The sequence below is a fragment of the Pinus tabuliformis genome, chromosome X, assembly GCF_031772625.1.
Source record: "Pinus tabuliformis cultivar Carrire ecotype Pingquan chromosome X, CPIR1, whole genome shotgun sequence".
Classification (NCBI taxonomy): domain Eukaryota; kingdom Viridiplantae; phylum Streptophyta; class Pinopsida; order Pinales; family Pinaceae; genus Pinus; species Pinus tabuliformis.
The window spans coordinates 347,666,438-347,685,909 of record NC_142308.1 but is presented as its reverse complement, the minus strand read 5'-3'; positions in this window follow the sequence as shown (position 1 = coordinate 347,685,909).

The window sequence follows — 19,472 nt, the reverse complement described above, 5'->3', positions numbered from 1 at the left end:
TATAAATCTCCTATAATAACCAGAAAATCCAAGAAAACTGTGTACCTCTATCTGTGTGGTAGGAGTAGGTATTAACAAAATTATTTGAATTTTGGCCGGGTCTACCTGTATTCCAGCTGCTGAGATATAATGGCCTAGGATGAGTCCTTCAGTCATCATCATATAGCACTTTTCATGACTCAAGCAGAGCCTGGTGGCGATACATCGTTGCAGCACCTTTTCCAATGTGTCTAGTTCTGGGTCGAAATCATCTCTGTATGGTGTGAAGTCATCCATATATACTTCGAGCCCTTCATTTATTAAATCTGAAAAGATGTTGAGGATAGCCCTTTGAAATGTGGCAGGGGCATTGCATAGGCCAAAGGGTAGGACTCTGTAGGAAAATGTTCCACAAGGATAGGTAAAAGTGGTTTTGTCATGGTCTTCAAGGGCAATTTGAATCTGATTGTATCCACTGAAGCCATCCAAGAAAGAAAAGAATTTCTTTCCTGCTAATGTATCTACTACCTGGTCGATAAATGGAAGGGGAAAGTGGTCTTTCTGGGTGGCTTTGTTTAATTCTCTATAATCTACACAAATCCTCCACTTTCCATTCTTCTTTGGCACCACAACTAGCAGAGAGATCCACTTGCTATCGGAGATCAGATAAATAAAGTTTACATCCAAAAGTTTTTGTAATTCAGCTTTCACAATGTCTTTTAGGTGAAGGTTGAGTCTCCGTTGGGGTTGGCGAACAGGTCTCGCATCTTTTTCTATATAAATGTCGTGTGTACAAAGCTGGGGTTCGATTCCTTTCATGTCCAGATAATCCCATGCAAAAGCTTCCTTCTATTTTCTCAGTAGCTGGACCAGCTTCTCTTCTTGTTCAGAAGTCAGGTTATTATTGATGTTTAAGGTTTTTCTTGGCTCAATCTCTATAGTTTTGCTGTTTGAAACAGAGGTAGTGGGTATTGTTTGATCATGGGTGTCTTTGAGAGGATCTTCTTCTAGTTCATTGTCAAATGCTGCCTCTATCATGTGACATTGTACGTGGGATCTAGATTCAACTTGGTTAATAAAGTTGTTAATAACATCATCCTCTGTTTGATCTTTAAAATCGAGGGCATCTTCTATGGTTAATGGGGATCTAATGTTTTCGGTGAGGTATGATACAAGATGTTTGTTAGTTTTTATTATTGTTACACTTGGCTGGGCTGGAGGGTATAAGGCTAGGTTCTTGATGTTACTCCCTCTAGTTATGGTCATACTGCCTTGTCGGCAGCCAATGTAAGCATTAGCGGTCGCAAGCCAAGGTCTGCCTAAAATCAACGGGTGTCCATCAAGTCGGTTTTTTGGGTTTATTATCAGAAATTCGACAGGATATTCCCAAGAATCAACAGATACCATGACATCATGTAGTGTACCTTCTAGCCTAACCACTGATTGGTCAGCCAGTTCTAATAAGGTGGAGGTTGGTTCTACTGATGTAATGCCCAGTTTTTGACAAGTGGTGGTTGTTAAAATATTAATTGCAGCCCCTAAATCAACTAAGGCATTTGAAAAGGTTTGTCCATTGATTTGCATTGTCACTATTGGATTTCCTGGGTCTTCATATTTGACAGGTGCTTCTCTCCTTGATAATAGATCAGATAGGGTGCCAACTACTTGGACTATTGGGTTATTTGTTATTGTCCTCCCTGGTTTTTTTATACATAGCTCTTTGATGGTTTTTGCATATATTGGGATATCTTGGATAGCTTAGAGGAGTGGGACTTTTATGTACAAATTCTTTAGTTCTCCCAGAATATCAAAGTCAGGATGTTCTATAGGGCGCAGTATGATGAATCGTTCTAAGAATGTGGGAGAAGATGTGGTTGCTTGTCCATCATGCATAGACAGCTCGAGGTCATAGTATTATTTACAGCTCCCGGTCATTCTAGTTGAATTGATGCCTTAAGGTTAGGTCATTTACTGTTTATTGAATTGATCCACCTAGAGTCATTGCCTGTTTCAGTCAGAGAGATGTGGCTGCCCAGAGCCAGGAAGCATTCCCACCATGGAGACCAGGGAAGGGGAGGACACCCGCCCTTCAAGTGGGAGAGCTTAGAGATACTGCGAAAACTGATACACCCGATCTATTATCGATTGATCAATGCCTGATCGAGAAGATCTAGACCTGATCGAGAAGATCTAGACCTCCTAGCCCTTACGACCCCACACGATCCACTAAGAACGTGGCTTAACGCTGGGGATTGGGTGGGTAAATAGTGGTCGAGCCTTAAAGTGCATCCCCAAATCGAGTTATCGCTTCATTCTTTGGGGGGTTTATATATTGCTCAAGGCGGATATGGGTAAACGGATAAGGTTGGATCTCGATCTGGAACACGAGCATCGGACTCCAAAGCATGATCACGAATGGAGCAGCGAGAAAGAAGATTCAGTTATTAATCCGTGGAACTCAATCTATTTCGTCTGGCGGTCAATGTGTCGATCAATAAGCTCTACGGCTATGACTGTTTCTGTATTACTGTAAGGCTAGGACTATTGCTTATGTAAGGCCGCTATGTCAGTTGCTTTCTGTATGTCCGCTATGGCTGACTATGACTGGCTATGTCTGGCAGCTATGTCTGGTGAGTCTGTTGTCTGACCACATCTTCTTCTTGTAATGGTTGTTCTACAGGTAACTGATTTTCAACTTGTGCCTGTTTATCTCCCTCTGTTTCTACAATACACCCAGACCTTAATTGAAGGTCGTTGCACTCCCTTAGATCGGTTGCTAGTTCTGGTGTTTCGATTATTTGAATAGATTTAATAGGTCTGTTATTTGGGTTTGGGTTGGGTTGGGCAGGGAGTTGCGGTCTTAAGTTGGACTGGGGGTTTTGTTGTAGTGATGGCAGTGTAGGTTGAGGGAGTGGAATGGTTCCTACTGGCTGATTCATCGGTCTTTGCCAGTTTGTCTCACAGGCTTGACTCTGCGAAGTGGGAGGGGACCATTGTGTTGGATATGCATTATTTTTCCAATATGGTGGAGTGTACAGAAAATGTGGCCAATTAGATTGGCTTGTTTGGTTCGGCCATGGAGATGATGAAGGAAATGGTTGTTGTGACCAATTTGAGAAGGGAGGTTGATTTTGCCACATTGTATTATATTGTTGAGCATGATATTGCGGAGGCTGGAAAGAAGAAGATGGATCGGGGAACATACCTTAGTGTTGCGGCTGCCATTAATGGCGTTGATTAAGTAGGTACACCGGTTTTGGTTCTTCTTCCACTTCTTTGTATATTGCTTTCAAACCAGGAAGTGAGGGGCAGCTCTCCGTAGAGTGGTCTTTTGTACAAATAGCACAGACTTGAACTGCGTCTAGTGGGCACTCTTTGTGGCTATGTTTCTTTCTGCATCTGGGATAGAATATTGCCAGATTTTGCTCTGCCTCTGCTTGTTTCTATTTCACTTGCATAATATCGAGCTACATTGTCAGAGTCCCCAATATATCAGTTTTGAAATTCTCCAATAAATTTCCAATTTTTGTGTAAGTTACTCCTTCTCCAGAGATCTTGTTGTCCCTTGTAAACCTGTCATGTTCTGCAGGTTTTAGCATTGTGCTGCCTCGTGAGCTCCTGATACATAAATCAATGATGTTAACAAAATCTTCTTGATAGATGTCTCCTTTTCCCATAATATTTAGTGTTTCAATCCATTGTTCCTTCATACCTTTAATTAATGTTGTTTTTAATACATTATCAAGTAAGGGTAATGATGCATAAGGAGATCTTTGAAGATTATACTGAAAACATTCAACATATTCTTCTAGTGTCTCATTAGGCCTATCTACCATCTGAAATATTTCATCTTTTAACTCTCTAGACCTACAATAATCCTGATATTTTTTTAAGAAAGCACCTTTCATCTGATCCCAGACATTTATAACACCTCCACCCAACCCCATAAACCATCGTAAAGCAGCTCCTTTTAATGTAGAGGGAAATAGTTTCAACTTTTGGGGATCGATGGTATAGTCATATCCTCTGCACAACACATCGAATTCAAATAAAAACGCATCTGGGTCTTCTGATGTTAGGCCATGAAATGTAGGGATATGCTGGAGAGGAATGGCTTTCATAGGTGCATTAACTGCAGTATCTACAATGGGATATTGCAATGTAGAGGTTTGGGGGGTTTGCCGGTTGTGGAACATTTGGTCAAATATGTGCCAATAACCTTCCGGGATCTCTAGGAGGGTATTCCTAGGCTGGCTAGAAGGAGCAGGAATGGCCTTAACAACACTTCCTTGGTCTGGGATGGTGAGAGTTCCTTGTTGAATTAATGATTGGGGGGATTCTAACTCTTCAGGTTTTTCGGCTTCATTTTGGATGATTTTTACAACACTTCCCTTATCTGAGCCGCTTAATGGTTGAGCTATTCCAAGAGGAGATTTTGGCTCTTCAGTTTCCCTTGTTTCTACTCTTCCCTCACAAAGATTACTAAGGTTCCCTTCTTGCAATGATTTTGGATTAGAATTCTCAATTTCTTGAAAATATTGCTCCTCTGTTTGGCTGTGCACCTCAGCAAAGGCTACAGATGGTGATCCTATGGCCTGAAGGGAACTAGTAGGTTGTCTAGAAGCATCTTTCCTAGGTCCTACTGAAGGCTGAGATTTTGCTTTTTTAAGGATTTTGTCTATGTAGGTCGATCGGCCAAGGGTCACCGACCCCTTAGCTTTATCAGGTTTGGGTAGTGGTTTAGGATTCTTTTCAGGCTTTTTCTGCTTAGTCATGCACACAAATCAAATGCTGATTTCTATCCAAAACAACAACAAATCCGCAGGAAAGCAGGCAGGGGAGTAGGGTTGCTACATGCTCTGTACGCAGGTTCTTACCTTTCGTTTTTAAAACCCAACTCTCTCCTAGCAGGTACTTACACTACTCTCTAAAGAAACAAATGGCTACACTCCTTCCCCAACAACAACGCCAAAATGTCGAGCAGTAAAAAGGGTCTTTTTCACCTCTATTACCCTACATTAATTATCAATCCAGGTACGATTTGTTATCTCAAAGAGTTTACTCAGTCTGAGGCAGTCACTTGTCAAGAGCAATGCTAGTAGTATAGTGCTTTTACAAGAGTAAATAAATGCTGGAAACAAACTCTAAATGTAATGGCAAGAAATGGAAATGCTTTGTAACTAAATCATTCATTTAAGAAACTACAACACTTCATCAGTCAAGGGTGCAGTAATGATAACTCTTCCCTTTGTAAACTGATGCAAATGAAAAGCAATCAAAGAGAAGATCTCTAATCTGGGAACCAGACGACAATAGTCAATGTTCACTACAGTTGCAGACTGTTCTGTTCACACCAAAGCAATTACTTGAAATGATAATTCAATTAATAGAAAAAGGAACAACAACTAATCTGTTGAAAAGATTGAACAACAAGCTTTAACTTACGGAAATGAATTAAACAACAATCGTAATCTAAAGGAATTAAGCAACAATCTTTAACTCAGAAATGGTTAGAACAACGAACTAAAGTAAGTCTACGAAATATTGAACAACAACTGAATCGCACAACAAACTAAATCAAATGTTAACACACAGTGAAGTTATAATGATGGAATCAATAATATGAGTCTTTAGCAATTGAGGCTATAATGGAACTGCAATCCAAATGAACAGCAATCACACTTAGAGGTAAACCATAGCCAAATAAACAATAATATTGATCTGTGAATGCACAACACCGTTACTTTGTAAACGAACAATACTGTTAATCTGTAAAGGAACAACAATGTTACACAGTAATGCCAATCTGTAAGGGAACAACAATGCGATATGATTTCAGAATGGATAACATAACCTTTTAGTTGCAGAAGATAACCTTACTATTCAAATATGAATGAAATATGACAGAGCCAGTACACGAAATGATAAGGGATAACAGATTACTGAATGAAGTAAGTAAAAGAAATCAAACCACACACGACTTGGAATTGGAAAATAATGGTACAGGAAGCAAGTGATCCACTAGGGCCGAGCCCTTAGCCTCCAGGGACGCACTGCTGCGGTTACTCCAGAATCAAAGACGGAACAACAACAAAGTTTATATATTAATCATGGAAACAGAGTTACAGTAATCACTCTTTAAAGAGAGTCGATGATCAAAGTTTGGTTTACAATAGTAGATTCTATAAAACAACAATAGTCTGCCCCTTGGGCTAGCAACGCTATCCCTTTTTATAGCAGCCAGGCGGAAATATCAAAGATACAAATATTCTTAAGGTAGCGATCCCTCAAGATCAAAGGATCCTGAGGGATTCGCCATATTGTTATCCTTCAGTTATCTCTTCGTCCTCTTGCGCTGATTTGGCATTTCTTCTTCCTTTTCCTGGCTTGTGCGCTTTGATCTGGATTGCCTCGTCTAGATGCGGTTCCCTGTCAAAGAGACAACAGTTGGTTTCGCTTTGTCTTTTCCTTTGAAATGGCGATCTTCCATTTTCTTCGTTTTCTGCATAGAAAAAGGTAATAATTAGTTATTCCACGTTACTCACAAATCCCTTAAACTTTATCATAATCCTTCATCATATGCTCATTTCATAATGTAAAGAAGTTATGAATTAAAGGAAAAGATAATGAAATAAGTGGCAATCACATACCTTTTCTAATGCTCAACACTTAGGCTTGGGGTTGAATAAAGTATCATTTTTGTGACCTAATGATTAAGCAAGTATCAGATATGATTACGATGATATGTTTATGATCTACAGAGAGCAAGATTGATCGAGAACACTGAGCCAACTCTTTCCCCCTGTCTAAGCTCCCAGGGTGAGGAATGAGATGGAGGGCTCCTAGGGTTGAGGGATCTTTGGATAATAGGGTCGTAGATGTTTCTCCCCTCTCTATCACCCATAGAGTGTGTGTGATACTTATCTGTTTTGACAAGCCAAGTATCTCCCCCTATCTTGGTATATGCAGAGTATACCCCAGTTGGAATCATACCCACAGGCTAGGCTTGTTGGGATTGTCCCTCCCCACCTGGCCAACGGGTCAAGGAAGCTTGGGGGTGTGTGATCCTTACCTTTGGTAAGTCAGGTATCTCATGCAAGCTTGAATTATAATGCAAGTGTTCTACCACATAATTATTGAGTGTCATTATTGGGAAGATTAGTGGGCAATGGGATAGGTCAAGATGTGCTCCCCTATATGACCTATTGCTCGATATGGGCTTGGAGATGTTTTGCTCCCCCATGAGATTCTGGGTTGATACTAAGCTCCTTGATGTGGTTTCAGGTTGAGATGTGCTCCCTAATGTTGTTCTGGATTGAGCTAGGCATTCTGATGTTAATGTGGGTCGTAGAATTGGCTCCCGTTGATGTTTCTTGGGTGGTAGAATTGGGATACCCACTGGCAATGATTCTGAGTGGTAGTAATGGCTCCCTGATGGGTAGAGGGTGGTAGCTTAGGATCCCCTCTAATGTTAAATTCTTTTTCTTTTAGATTCGATAATGTTTAGCATATGAGCAAGGACAATCAAGAGATAAGTAGGAATGAGTAGAGATGAGCAATGATAACGAGATTCTTGAGATTGGATATGATTTGATGATAAGATACTTGTGATGATTATATGATGCAGTTGGAATTATCCTTAACTGAAAGGGATTGTTAATTTGGAAGCTTGTTGACAAATTCCAACCATGGGACGAGATTCCCCTTTTCGTGAGGACCAATTTTGACTATTGAAGTGCTCAATTTGGACAAGGGAAAGTGTACTTTTAAATTAATGGACACATGTGCATATTTCATCAGGTGGACCCTAAAGCAAATTGGACAACCTTGGAGGGTTATGAATATAAGTGACCTCAACTTCATTTGGACATTATCTTTGATCATTCTTCTATTCTCCTTATTGGTTTTAGTTCTGTTGAAGCCCCGAAAATTGTTGCTTACAACATGGGGGAAAACCACCTGGTCCAGCTCTCGGTTGGCAATTCCTTTTTTGTTTGGTGTGGTGGCTCCGACTGGCGATAATAGGACCAGTTTCCCAATCTAATTTATGATAGTGTTGATGGGGTGATATGTGATATTTGGAGTAATGTTTAAGCTAAAAGTAATCTAATCTAAACTAATAATGACATGCATATATCCTAATTTAAACACTATCTAGCTATGACTATACCCGAGAATAAATTTGAAGTATGTGATCTACAATAATGTTTGAAAGAAATTGGTAATAAATATTATTTAATTGCAATAAGAAATGAAATCATTTTAACAATAATTGTTTCAGATAAATAGTTAGTCGAAACGATTGTGAAAGATATATCGCATAAGAAATTATTCATGCAATTCAACATACAATTTAGGCCATCATCATACAAAAGTGCAATAAATGATAACCAAGATTTAAACTTTCATACATAAACAACTTGAAGAGAGGTTATTACTTAATACATAAGTAAAACAAAATTACGAGATAAAAGTACCATTTGTAATAAGTCCTGCTCATGTGATTCAACAATATTGATCTATTTCCAATCAATCCAACACCATCTAAGAGTACAAAAGTGTAATTTGAGAAGAATATGCCAGATAAGATAAAATTAAATCATGTTCCATTGATTTCACCAAAACTTCCTCAAAGGGACAGAAGTGCGTGTTTTGAAGATTATTTCTGATAAAATTTATGGACCCCTCTCTGAATGCATGAGAGGGTTTTAAATACTAAACTACAAAACTAAAAATATATTATTACAAAAATAGTTGAGGAGGTTTAAACGACCTTCCTCAAATTATGCAAAATAAAACAAAAATAGAAATGAACATGGTGACTAACTCCTTTGCGTTTGATCCTTAAGATCGCAGATGTCCGTCATGAGCTTAAGCTGTGATGGTCGGCCGATTTTAGATTTCAACTTCCCAGTGAACACGACGTCGGTCAGTTCTGGCACCATTTTCTCTGTAGAAGTGGTTAGGCATCGCAGGGTCATCCACTAGCTGTGAGGCTTCATTAAATGTCACTAGTATGCTTCCTAGTTTAGCCTGGTCGTTTGCCTAATTGCTTCTCCTTTTTCCTCTGTTGTCTGCCTCCACTGTTGTTCGAGTTGTTTGAAATTTGGAAGAAAACCTGGAATGTACTCTGCTACCAGGTTGGGGCTATGTAAATTTTCATTGATGTTATCGATAACATTGTTTGTTGCTACTGCTGTGTCTACTGTTTCCTTTTATGCCTGTCTAAGCCTAACATCCCAGTATGTAAATAAAATTTCCTTGTGTGATTCCTCCAGTTTAGGAAAGTCGGCATTTCTCCACATGGAGCTTTTTATTAAAGTGCTCCCATTCTTCATATAAATCAATCACCAGGGGTTTTATTGGCTGGGTGGAGGTGGAATGAATTTCAACCTGTTTTTTAGCTGAAGTTTGCTCAGCTGTCTTTTCTATAGACTGGACTGTGTCTCTTTCTAACTCCTTACTTTTGCTTCTCCCATTATGTGATTGTTGTTCTGAGTGCTCTAACTCCCTGATAGATTTCTCTTGGGATTCTACTTGGGAATCATCTCTAGAGTTTCCTCTGGAAGTTCCTTTTAGGCTTACGTTGGGAGTCAGCTCCCTTATTGGTTCAATCTACAATTCATCCAATGGGACCTTTAACAATCTCCTTTCTCTGTATTGATGAAAGGCCTAAAGCTCTTCTTGGTCAAAAAGTAGTGATGACGTGTGCTTTACCTCTGTGAATGTCTCTTTCTGTAGGAAGATGTCATCAAATGGATCTTCCTCGTCACTGAATACCTTCACTTTTACCATGGTAGTGAAGTTTTTGGCAGTGCCAAATGGGTCATACTGCCTGCCTACGAATTTAGGTAATTGTAGAGATAACATGATCTCTACTTCTTTAAATGCATGCCCCAAATCATGTAGTGAAAATTCTCCACACTTGAAAGGGAATGTAGACCAAATGGCCTTTTTTGCTTCCTTCAATGCTTTGCTCAGCCCACCCTCATTAGCTGTTTGATAGGCTATCTCTCTAGCCATCAATTTGTCAGGAACATAGTATGGGAGGGCATGTAACGGGGTAATGCTGCCAAATACCCTGATATACGTGAATGTTTCCTCTCCAAACCATCTCGCCACTGGGAAAATATCTACCTCGGCTTCCTTGGAAAACTTGGGGGCATCTCTGTTGTAAATCCGTTTGTGGATAGGGAGCATGAATCCATGACAAATTTTGTAAAAATGTAGTTGAAACTGAGACTCCCACATGTCTTTATGGTATATATGAATGGGAAGTGGATCTCGAACAATCTACTTCCATCCCATGACAGGAAATTTTGAACCAAAACAAATTGCATCCATTACATAGGCACTCATAAAAAATGGAGGGTAAACCCTCATTGAGAAACTCATTTTCCTCCTATTTGCCTTTGCTAAATTATCAGACAAAATTTGGGCCCAATTCATTATAGTTTCATTTACGACTGCATCTATTAATGGCAGCCATTCTTGGGAAAATTTAGTGCTATCAGGCTTACCAAACATTATACATAGCATGGCCGCTGCAAAACTATGAGGGGGAGAAATAGACGCAATAGAGTATATATCATTTTTGTCCTTTTTTATTTTGACCTCATTATTTGACCAGGTTTGTGTGCAGTCTGTTGGGTCCTCATTCTCCTTGGAAAACTTCTCAACGAACTATTTGTTGTAGATGACTTGTGGCTCTAGTAGGTGGTACATAAGTCGTAGGTTGTCCGGCGAAAAAGATCCCATAACCTCTTAGATTTTGATCCTGAATTCTCTATATGAGATATCGGCCTCATCAATAACCCATTTAACCATATCTGTATAAGGGATTATCTTTGGGTGCACAGCTATGCGATGCAAAAATGAGCATGTTGTCTCAAAAATAGAGGCATCTGATGAATCACGGCCGTCAACTGTGATCTTTGTTTCCAGGAGTCTTGGTTCCTCTTCTTCTAAGATATTATACATGGTTTCCCACATAGAGGTTCCTCCATCTCTGCTGCATGTAGTATCTGAAAATAAGGGTGTCATTTCTAATTTCTCAGACGCGACTGCCTTGCCTTTCTTCACCATCGCTCTCGAAAATTTGTTCTGTGGATTGTTCCTGAAAGTGGAGAAAAACAGTAGCTATCGGATATATATAGATAATAATGAACGTGAAATGGAATGATACAGATAACTTGTAAAGGTGATGAAAGGAGTTTTATTTGAACACATGTAAGAAGATATCATATCACGTTAAATGGCTTTTCACACATAATTTCCATTAACCTTCACTAAATGCCCATTAATGTTAGTTATTTCTTAGCTTTAATGCTCATAAATGTTTGCATCGTAAGTTGAGAAGAAAGCTTCTAGGGTGGCGGGCCTTCGAATTGCGATAATGCCAATTTTGCGATTTGCGAAGCAATATCGCAGATCGCATTATCGCATTATGCCTTTTTGCTTTTCTTATCGTCTCTTATGTTTATGCGAGATGCGAGACACTCGTTTATTATTTCTAAGACATAGCTCATTTGTTAGGTTTTCTATGTAAAGACCTTTTTACTAAGCAGCGGACCTAAACATTTGTTTGTAATGTATGTCGGGAGTGGGTCTGGGTCTTGATCGCATTTCGCAATTTCGACGGGCGGTAAGTTTGCGGTGTTCTTTTAAATGCTCGAAATGCAATGCGGTAAGGGAAATGATGTGATTGCAATTTCACATTTCGCTTGTTTTTGAGGTAACTTATTAAGGCGTGCCTTCTACGAATAGTGATATGCAATGCGAGACTTAGTTTTGATGAGAAATACCTAAGGACTTAGCTAATATAAGAAACTTAGTAGTTTCAAAGCATTGTAGTGCGAAGTCCTTTTCTTTTATTGTTTTTCGCTAGATTTGGTGGGTTAGCAAGGCTTTCAATCATGCTTAATCATGCGATATGCGGGAAAGGCAAGCATTTACTAGTTCTTTTGAAAGGGGTTTGATTGATATCTTGTTTTATTCCAAAATTAATAAAGAAAATACCTAAATGCTAACTTATTTTTGGAAAGATTTTTTAAAGGGTCATCATTTATTAATGTAATATTGACTACTACTATTAACAAATGGGGGGGTTGTTGAATAGCACAACAATTGGCGATTCACTTGGAAGAACCAGTTATCTCTGAGAGTTTTTTGAAATTTCTAAAACTTCCAAAATAAAGATGATTTAGAAAATAGAATTTACATGAAATATAAGATAAGTCATACTGCTCTTTGAATATTTAAACAATATCCACTTAATCATCATCCTTTTGATTATCCTCAGCTCATAAGAAAGTTACTTTGTCTACATCAGTCATTACTTGGTTTTAAAGATAAAAACAGGGAGGCTCTTTTCAGATCAGTTTTTGGTATACTCAGTTGTCATAGGTAGAGCCTCTGCTGCCAGCAGGCGTTCATAGCCTCGACAAGGTTACCTTTTAGCCAACAATGATTCAGTATCCCACCTTGGTCAGAATGAAATTTTAGAGATAAGCTCATATTTATATACTTATTGCCTTTTTATTTTCTGAAATACTTCTTTTTCTTCAACTTTTTATCTTTTAACCCTTAAAGGACAATGTCTTGGTTTGGTGACCAAAATTGACAATGCCATTCACTTGATTTATAACTTAACTGAACAAGCTGGCTCGTAATGAGACCCTTTGTCTTTCTGATTAATACAATCTCAAGCCATTACCCTGTTTTGATATGCAGTATTAGTAATGTTAGCTAGTTATAACCTTATGATCATGGTAATCCAGCGCTTGATGAGACCTCTTATCCATTAAGTTTAAGTATATTTTAGAATTACACTCTAAAAAATGAAAGTTGATTAGGTGGGGAGAATCATTGGCTCCTTAAGAGCTTTTGGATGACAATTGTAAAGTTTGAAGATGATTTTTTGTAGAGAGACTTTTTTTGTTATTGGTATTTTTCTTATCTCATGTAGAGGAAAGATTTCTTTCGAAAGTTAAGTTTTATCAAAGATCAAATAATTTTGGCAGAGAACAGGCAATTTCGAAGCAATAGAACTTAACTATATGTTTCATGTGTGAAGATCACTTTCATAACAGTCTTTACTTATACAAGCGAAAAGTCAAAATTAAAAAGAGGATACCATTTATAAAGCCAAAAGTAATTTATTTATTTATTTTATTTTATTTTATTTTATTTTTTTAACTTGTATTATTCTTTCTAGAAAATTAAAATAAAGGCAATAATATACAGTGAATAGAAGAGATCATATTCTATGGAAAGTATTTCTTTAGAATCTGCCCACTAACAGGTAGAGCTTCTCTTTTACTTGATAAAACCTACAATAAAAAGGTTGATGGGCCTATTTGTTCCACAATTTGAAATGGGCCAAGCCACATTTGTTGGAACTTGGTATGCTTACCTTTTTCTTCGTGTGCTTTATCTCATTTCAATACTAGGTCTCTAATTTGAAAATATTTTGAACTTACAAAATTTGAATCAAAGGAAGTTTTCACTAACTGTTGATGATGTGCGTCTGTGATTCTGGCCTTTTCCCTTTCCTCTTCAAGCTTAAAGACTTGTAACTGTCTAACTTGCATAGAAGAGGAAGGAGTTTCTTCAATGAATTGAACTAAGGCTAAAGAGGGAATAACTACATTTGTAGGTAAGACAGCTTCTTTCCATGGACCAAATGGAGAGGAGAAGTGCCAATGGAGGCTTTCTAAGTTATTCGATCTGCCCACATAGCAAATATCAAAGACTTATGCCAGTTATTTTGACTTTGGTCAACAATTCGTTTAGTAATCCTTATTAGATTTTTGTTTGTAGATTCAGCTAACCCATTTGCTGGGGATAATAGTTAGCAGAGTATTTAAGCTTAAAACCTATTTTGAGAGCAAATTCTGTCATGGCATTGCCTGAAAAATAAGACGCATTATCAAACATCATGGCAGATGGTAGACCAAATCTGGTTATGATAAATTGATTGATGAATTCAATAATGCTTTCAGAATTGGCTACCTTGAGTGGAATTGCTTCCACCCCTTTTGTAAAGTAATCAGTTGTTGTAAGGGTGTATCTATGTTGCTTAGAAGAATGAGGAACGATCTCACCTATTATGTCCAATCCCCATTACTCAAATGGTTGTTCAATATTGAATGGCTATAATGGTAACGCGGGTTTTCTTTGTCTCCGAACAACTGTTTAACAAACTTTACATCTCCTTACATAAATGTGTGCATCCTTGAATAATGTTGGCCAGTAATAGCCAGCATGTAGGATTTTATGTGCGGTGGTATCTCCTCCAAAATGTCCACCAACTGGTCCATCATGAAGTTCCTGCAACACTTTTTCTGCCTCATAATTTTCAAGACAACTAAGTAAAACAGAATCATAATTTATTCTAAATAGCACATCATTGATGATCTGATATTGTCTACCTTTTAGCCTTAAGTCCCTTCTCTTCTTGTAATTTAATTGCATTGGGGCATATCCATTTTTTAAGTAAAATATGATATAAGCATATCTTGACTCAGTGTCATTAAGGCTTACCTCATAGACTTGTTTATCATCACCTGAGTCTTGTAGTGCTAATAGATTAAATGCTCCTGCTAACATACTGCAAAAACCTTGGCCTTTTATAATTTTCACTGGTCTGATTTCAATGTCATATTCTTGCAGAGTTGTTACCCAATTTGCTCTCTTCTCACCTACATCCCTTTGTATTAAGAGATTTCTCATTACTAAGAATAACACTATTACTTCGGTGTGGGTTTTGAGGAGAAAAGGTCTGAAGTGTTTTATTGATTTGAAAATGGCAAAAGCTTGTTTTTCAACATCTGAGTAATTCAATTCAGCCCCCTGCAAATTGGAGCTAAAGAAAGAGATTGGGGCTTCAGCTTTTTCTTCATTGACTTGTGTCAATATGGCTGCATATGATTTCTCGGAAGCAAAAGTATATAAAATGAAATGATTTGAAAATTTCAGGGTTGCTAATGATGGAGCATTTATGATTTCTTGTTTGATCAAGTTCAAAGCTTCATGTTCTAAGTGTCCCCATTTAAACAGAGAATTTTTATTTATCATTGATTGAAGAGGTAAAACAATTTGTGAGAAGTCAAGGACAAATATTTTAACAAAATTTATATGACCTAGGAAAAATTGCATTGATTTTTTGTTATGAGGTAAAGGTATTTCAGAAATTTCTCTTATTCTGTCAGGGTCTATGTGAATCCCTGCTTTGGACACAATGAATCCAAGGAGCTTTCCTTCACTTAACGCGAAGAAAGATTTCTTAGGGTTAAGAGAAATTCCATACCTTTGGCAACGCTCAAAGATTTGTTTTAAATCTCTTAGATGATTGCTGCGCTTTTTGGAATATACAGTTATATCATCTAAGTAGATCACTATTGATTTGTTTACTAAACCTTTGAAGGCTATGTCCATGGCTCTCTGGAAAGTAGCACCAGCATTAATCAGTCCAAATGACATCTTTTGATAAGCATAAGTGCCCCATTTTGTTCTGAATGTAGTTTTCAGTTGGTCATCTGGATGTACTAGGATTTGATTATAACCTGAGAATCCATCCAGGAAAGACATTAGTTCTGAGCCTGCAACTGATTGCAATATCTGTTCCATAGGAGGTAATGGGAAATTGTCCTTTTGGCAAGCTTTGTTGAGGTTGCGGAAGTCTATACATATCTGAATATTGTTGTTCTTCTTTGTGATTGGGACAAGATTGGAGACTCACCAGGAATGTCTGATAGGGAAAATAATATTGGCTTTTAGAATAGTATGTTGAATAATAGAATCGTCGTATGTTTTAAGATCTTCATAGTTCCATGCGAAGACATTCTTTTATCTCTTCAACAACCGTGTAAAGGCTGATTTTTCATCTGATGTAAGCCCGAGGCCTAGATTAATATTTTGAGGTTTTAGGTCAGTTCCAAGGTTAATCAATTCAAACCTCAAAGTTGAACTCTAAAGTTTTGAATTGGTGGGTTTTTAAAATCTTTCTTTGAGGTCATATAAATATTCCAACTTAACTACGGACTTTGGAATATCATTATTGGATGTTTCTTGTTTAAGTTGGCTATCATGCTGGTCTTCATCACCTATCTGGTCATCATAAGAGCCTTCTGAGGTCAAAAAGCTTATGATATCCAGGTCGTTATTAAAGACTCTCCAGTTGGAGATAATATCGAGAATAGAAGGCCTAAAAATCAATTCAATAGAAAAGCGATCAGGGCTATAATCTTCTGGTGGAATAAGCTTGGAAGCAACATTAGCTAGGAGATTGGCATTGTCATTTTGGAGACTTGGAATAGGGGAAATATTAAACGTTGTAAAGTGGGAAGTCAGGTCTTAGACCAACGACTGATAGTGTTTCAAATGTCCTAGCAGACAATGTATAGTATTTCTTACCTGTTTTATCACAATTTTTGAATCTCTAAACACTTGGAGATGTTTGATATTAAGGCCAATGGCCTTATACAAACCTTGAACTAATGCTTCATATTCCGCAGTGTCATTTGTGCAATCAAATTCAAGCCAGCATGCTAACATAGTATTTTCTCCTTCAGGGCTCACTAATATGCATCCTGCTCTTGCTCCATCATTGGATTTAGATCCATGAAAAAATAATTTCCAAAATAAAGAGCTAATTACAGGTTTATCTACAAAATTTATACATTTAGAAGCGTCTGCTTGGGAAAAAAATTTCGGCTTGAGATACAACAAAGTTTTCCAAGAAAGTTGAAGTGTAAGCATGGAAATTTCCTAGAAATGATTCTACTGAGTAGTTATCGATGATATTGTTGCTATACTCTACTGGTTCATTTTCTCCTTCTAGCTCTGTAACTATGTACTTTTGATGTTTTTCACGACAAACTCTTATTTGATTTGGCTTGCCATTATAGGGAAGCCACATGTGAGACCAATCAGTTGCAAAATAACCATGAAGTTTTTCTGACCAGTCTCTACTAAGGATTAAGCCATAGAACTCAAGAATATCAGCCATAAGAATGTCAATGACTTGACAAACTTTAGAGTTTGACGAAAGTCTGATGGTTATTTGATTAAGTTCCCCAACTACTTCAACTCGATATAATTGTACTATATGTACAACAAATTTTTGGGGCTGAACATTCAACTTTGCACAAACTGTTCTAAGATGTTAGATGATGCTCCTGAATCAACTAAACAGTTGTGTAAATTCTTATTAAAAACTTCAAAAGTAAGGAGGAATGGAGGAATATGAGATTTAGACCTTCCTTCAATCAGAGCGACGTCGGTTGGATCAATTTTGTTTAAAGAGGTGCTAGGGGGCCTTCCCATGGCTTGTGAGATCATGACAGCAGGAAGAGGTGCAGTAGGTACTGCAATGATTTCTTTAAGGAGTAGCTTATGATGATGTTTCAATTTGCTAAGCTCATGAAAGGTGATGTTTTCCCTAGTCTTCTTCATATCCTCAATAATATTATATTCCATTTCATCAAAAACTATCAGAGTTTTAGCTGAAGGTGAAGAATCTAATTGAGAAGGAGTGGTTTGAGTGGATTTTGATGAAGACCTCTTACCTATTGTTTTGTCCCTGGGAAGTGGCACTGAAACCTCTTGCTTTGGATTAGTTTGTGGCAAATCAACAGGGTTTTTACTTCGAGTGGCAACAGGCAGTGCTTCTTGAGTTTCTTCTTTGGGAAGAATAATATCCCACATTCCTTGTAACTCTGCCACTTCTTCATTATCTGTTTGTTCTTCGTTTGCTTAAACTTGATCTTCCTCTCCATCTGATTCGGCATTTGTTATAGCATTTGGAGGTTTAGGATCGGCAGGGGAATTCCTCTTAAATGGTCTAAAAGATTTTTTAGAGGAGGTCTCTGCTACCTGCTTTTTGATATCAACCATTTCGTTAAACATGGTTTTGAGGACTTTTTGTAAACCTTCAAAATAAAAAGGATCTTTAGGTGGTTTCTGCTTGGAGTCATCCCTAAAAGTCACTTTCTTAGATTTTCGTTCTTCTAATGCGTTTTTCTTTTCTACAGCTAGGATGTGTTTTTCTACAGTTATTGCCTCTTTCATATTTTTTGCCAAAGTTGATTTGGCAGCTCTATCAATGAAAATAGTTGTGTTTGAAGGGAGAGCGGAAATATACCATTCATTTTGGACTTCATCTCTAGGCTTAGACGCCGTTGGTATCTTATTCAGTAATTTATTGAAGCGAGAGTTGAAGTCTTTTATTGGTTCTTTAGGTTCAGCTTTCAAATTTGAGAGATCATTGATTAGGGTAGTTGTGGATCTATCATCTCCAAATTTAGTTAAGAACTACTCTTGAAAAGCATCCCAACTATTAATAGAACCTGATGGTCATGAGAAGTACCATGATCTTGCTGCTCCTTGTAAAGCATATGGAAATAATCTTACAACTGCGTCTTCTTCCACTACTTCATTCAAGTTAATGGACAACATGAAATTGTTTATATGTTCCTTAGCAAGTAGGCCATTATCAGGATTGAATTTGGGTAACCATTTCTCTGGATGAGCTAGCTATTGATGTAAAGACCCAGCCATCCTAATAGCCCCTGGGTTTGTCCATGGCCTCGAAGGATTTTGAGCCATTGCTGGTATGTGAGTAGGAGAAGGTCTAGCAATGGTTGAAGATGATTGGGTAGAGGAGGATGTAGTTCCTGTACCTGTGTGAAGCACGAACAGGTGTGGCGAGGTGGATGATTGATCTTGTGATGGTATAGATGGAATGAATGAAGATGAATATTTTGTTGATGAGAGAACCTCACTGTGAGATTCAGATGGTGTTTTCTTAGCTTTCTTACGACTTGGCAAAGGGAATTCAAATAGTGGGATTCCGAGTTTTTCACTATGTGCTCTAGTTAACCGTTGAGATGGGGTAAACTGAGAGGTAACACTATCTTGGGATAACTTGGATACTTCTTGAGATAACAAAATCCCCTGTAATTTATGAATCAAGGGTTGGACTTTAGGGGCTTCAGTAGAAGAAGAATGATCTGACTTCTTTGGGATTTCAATAGTGTGTTCTGTATTTTTCTTTGCAACTTCTTGCTTAGGATCAGGAGATTTGGAATGAAATCGAGAAGTTAGAGGTGATGGTGAGCGAGTTTTACTCTTAGAATGGCTTGTTGATTTAGATTTACTTGCCATTCACAGTCAGACCCTCCTTCTAGTGCCAAAATGTTGAAGCCTCGAAAATCGTTTCTTACAACATGGGGGAAAACCGCCCGGTCGGCCCTTGGTTGGAAATTCCTTTTCCGTTTGGTGTGGTGGCTCCGACTGGGGATAATGGGACCGATTTCCCAATCTAATTTACGATAGTGCTTATGGGGTGATATGTGATATTTGGAGTAATGTTTACGCTAAAAGTAATATATTCTAAACTAATAATGACATGCATATATCCTAATTTAAACACTATCTAACTATGACTATACCGGGGAATAAATTCGAAGTATGTGATCTATAATAATGTC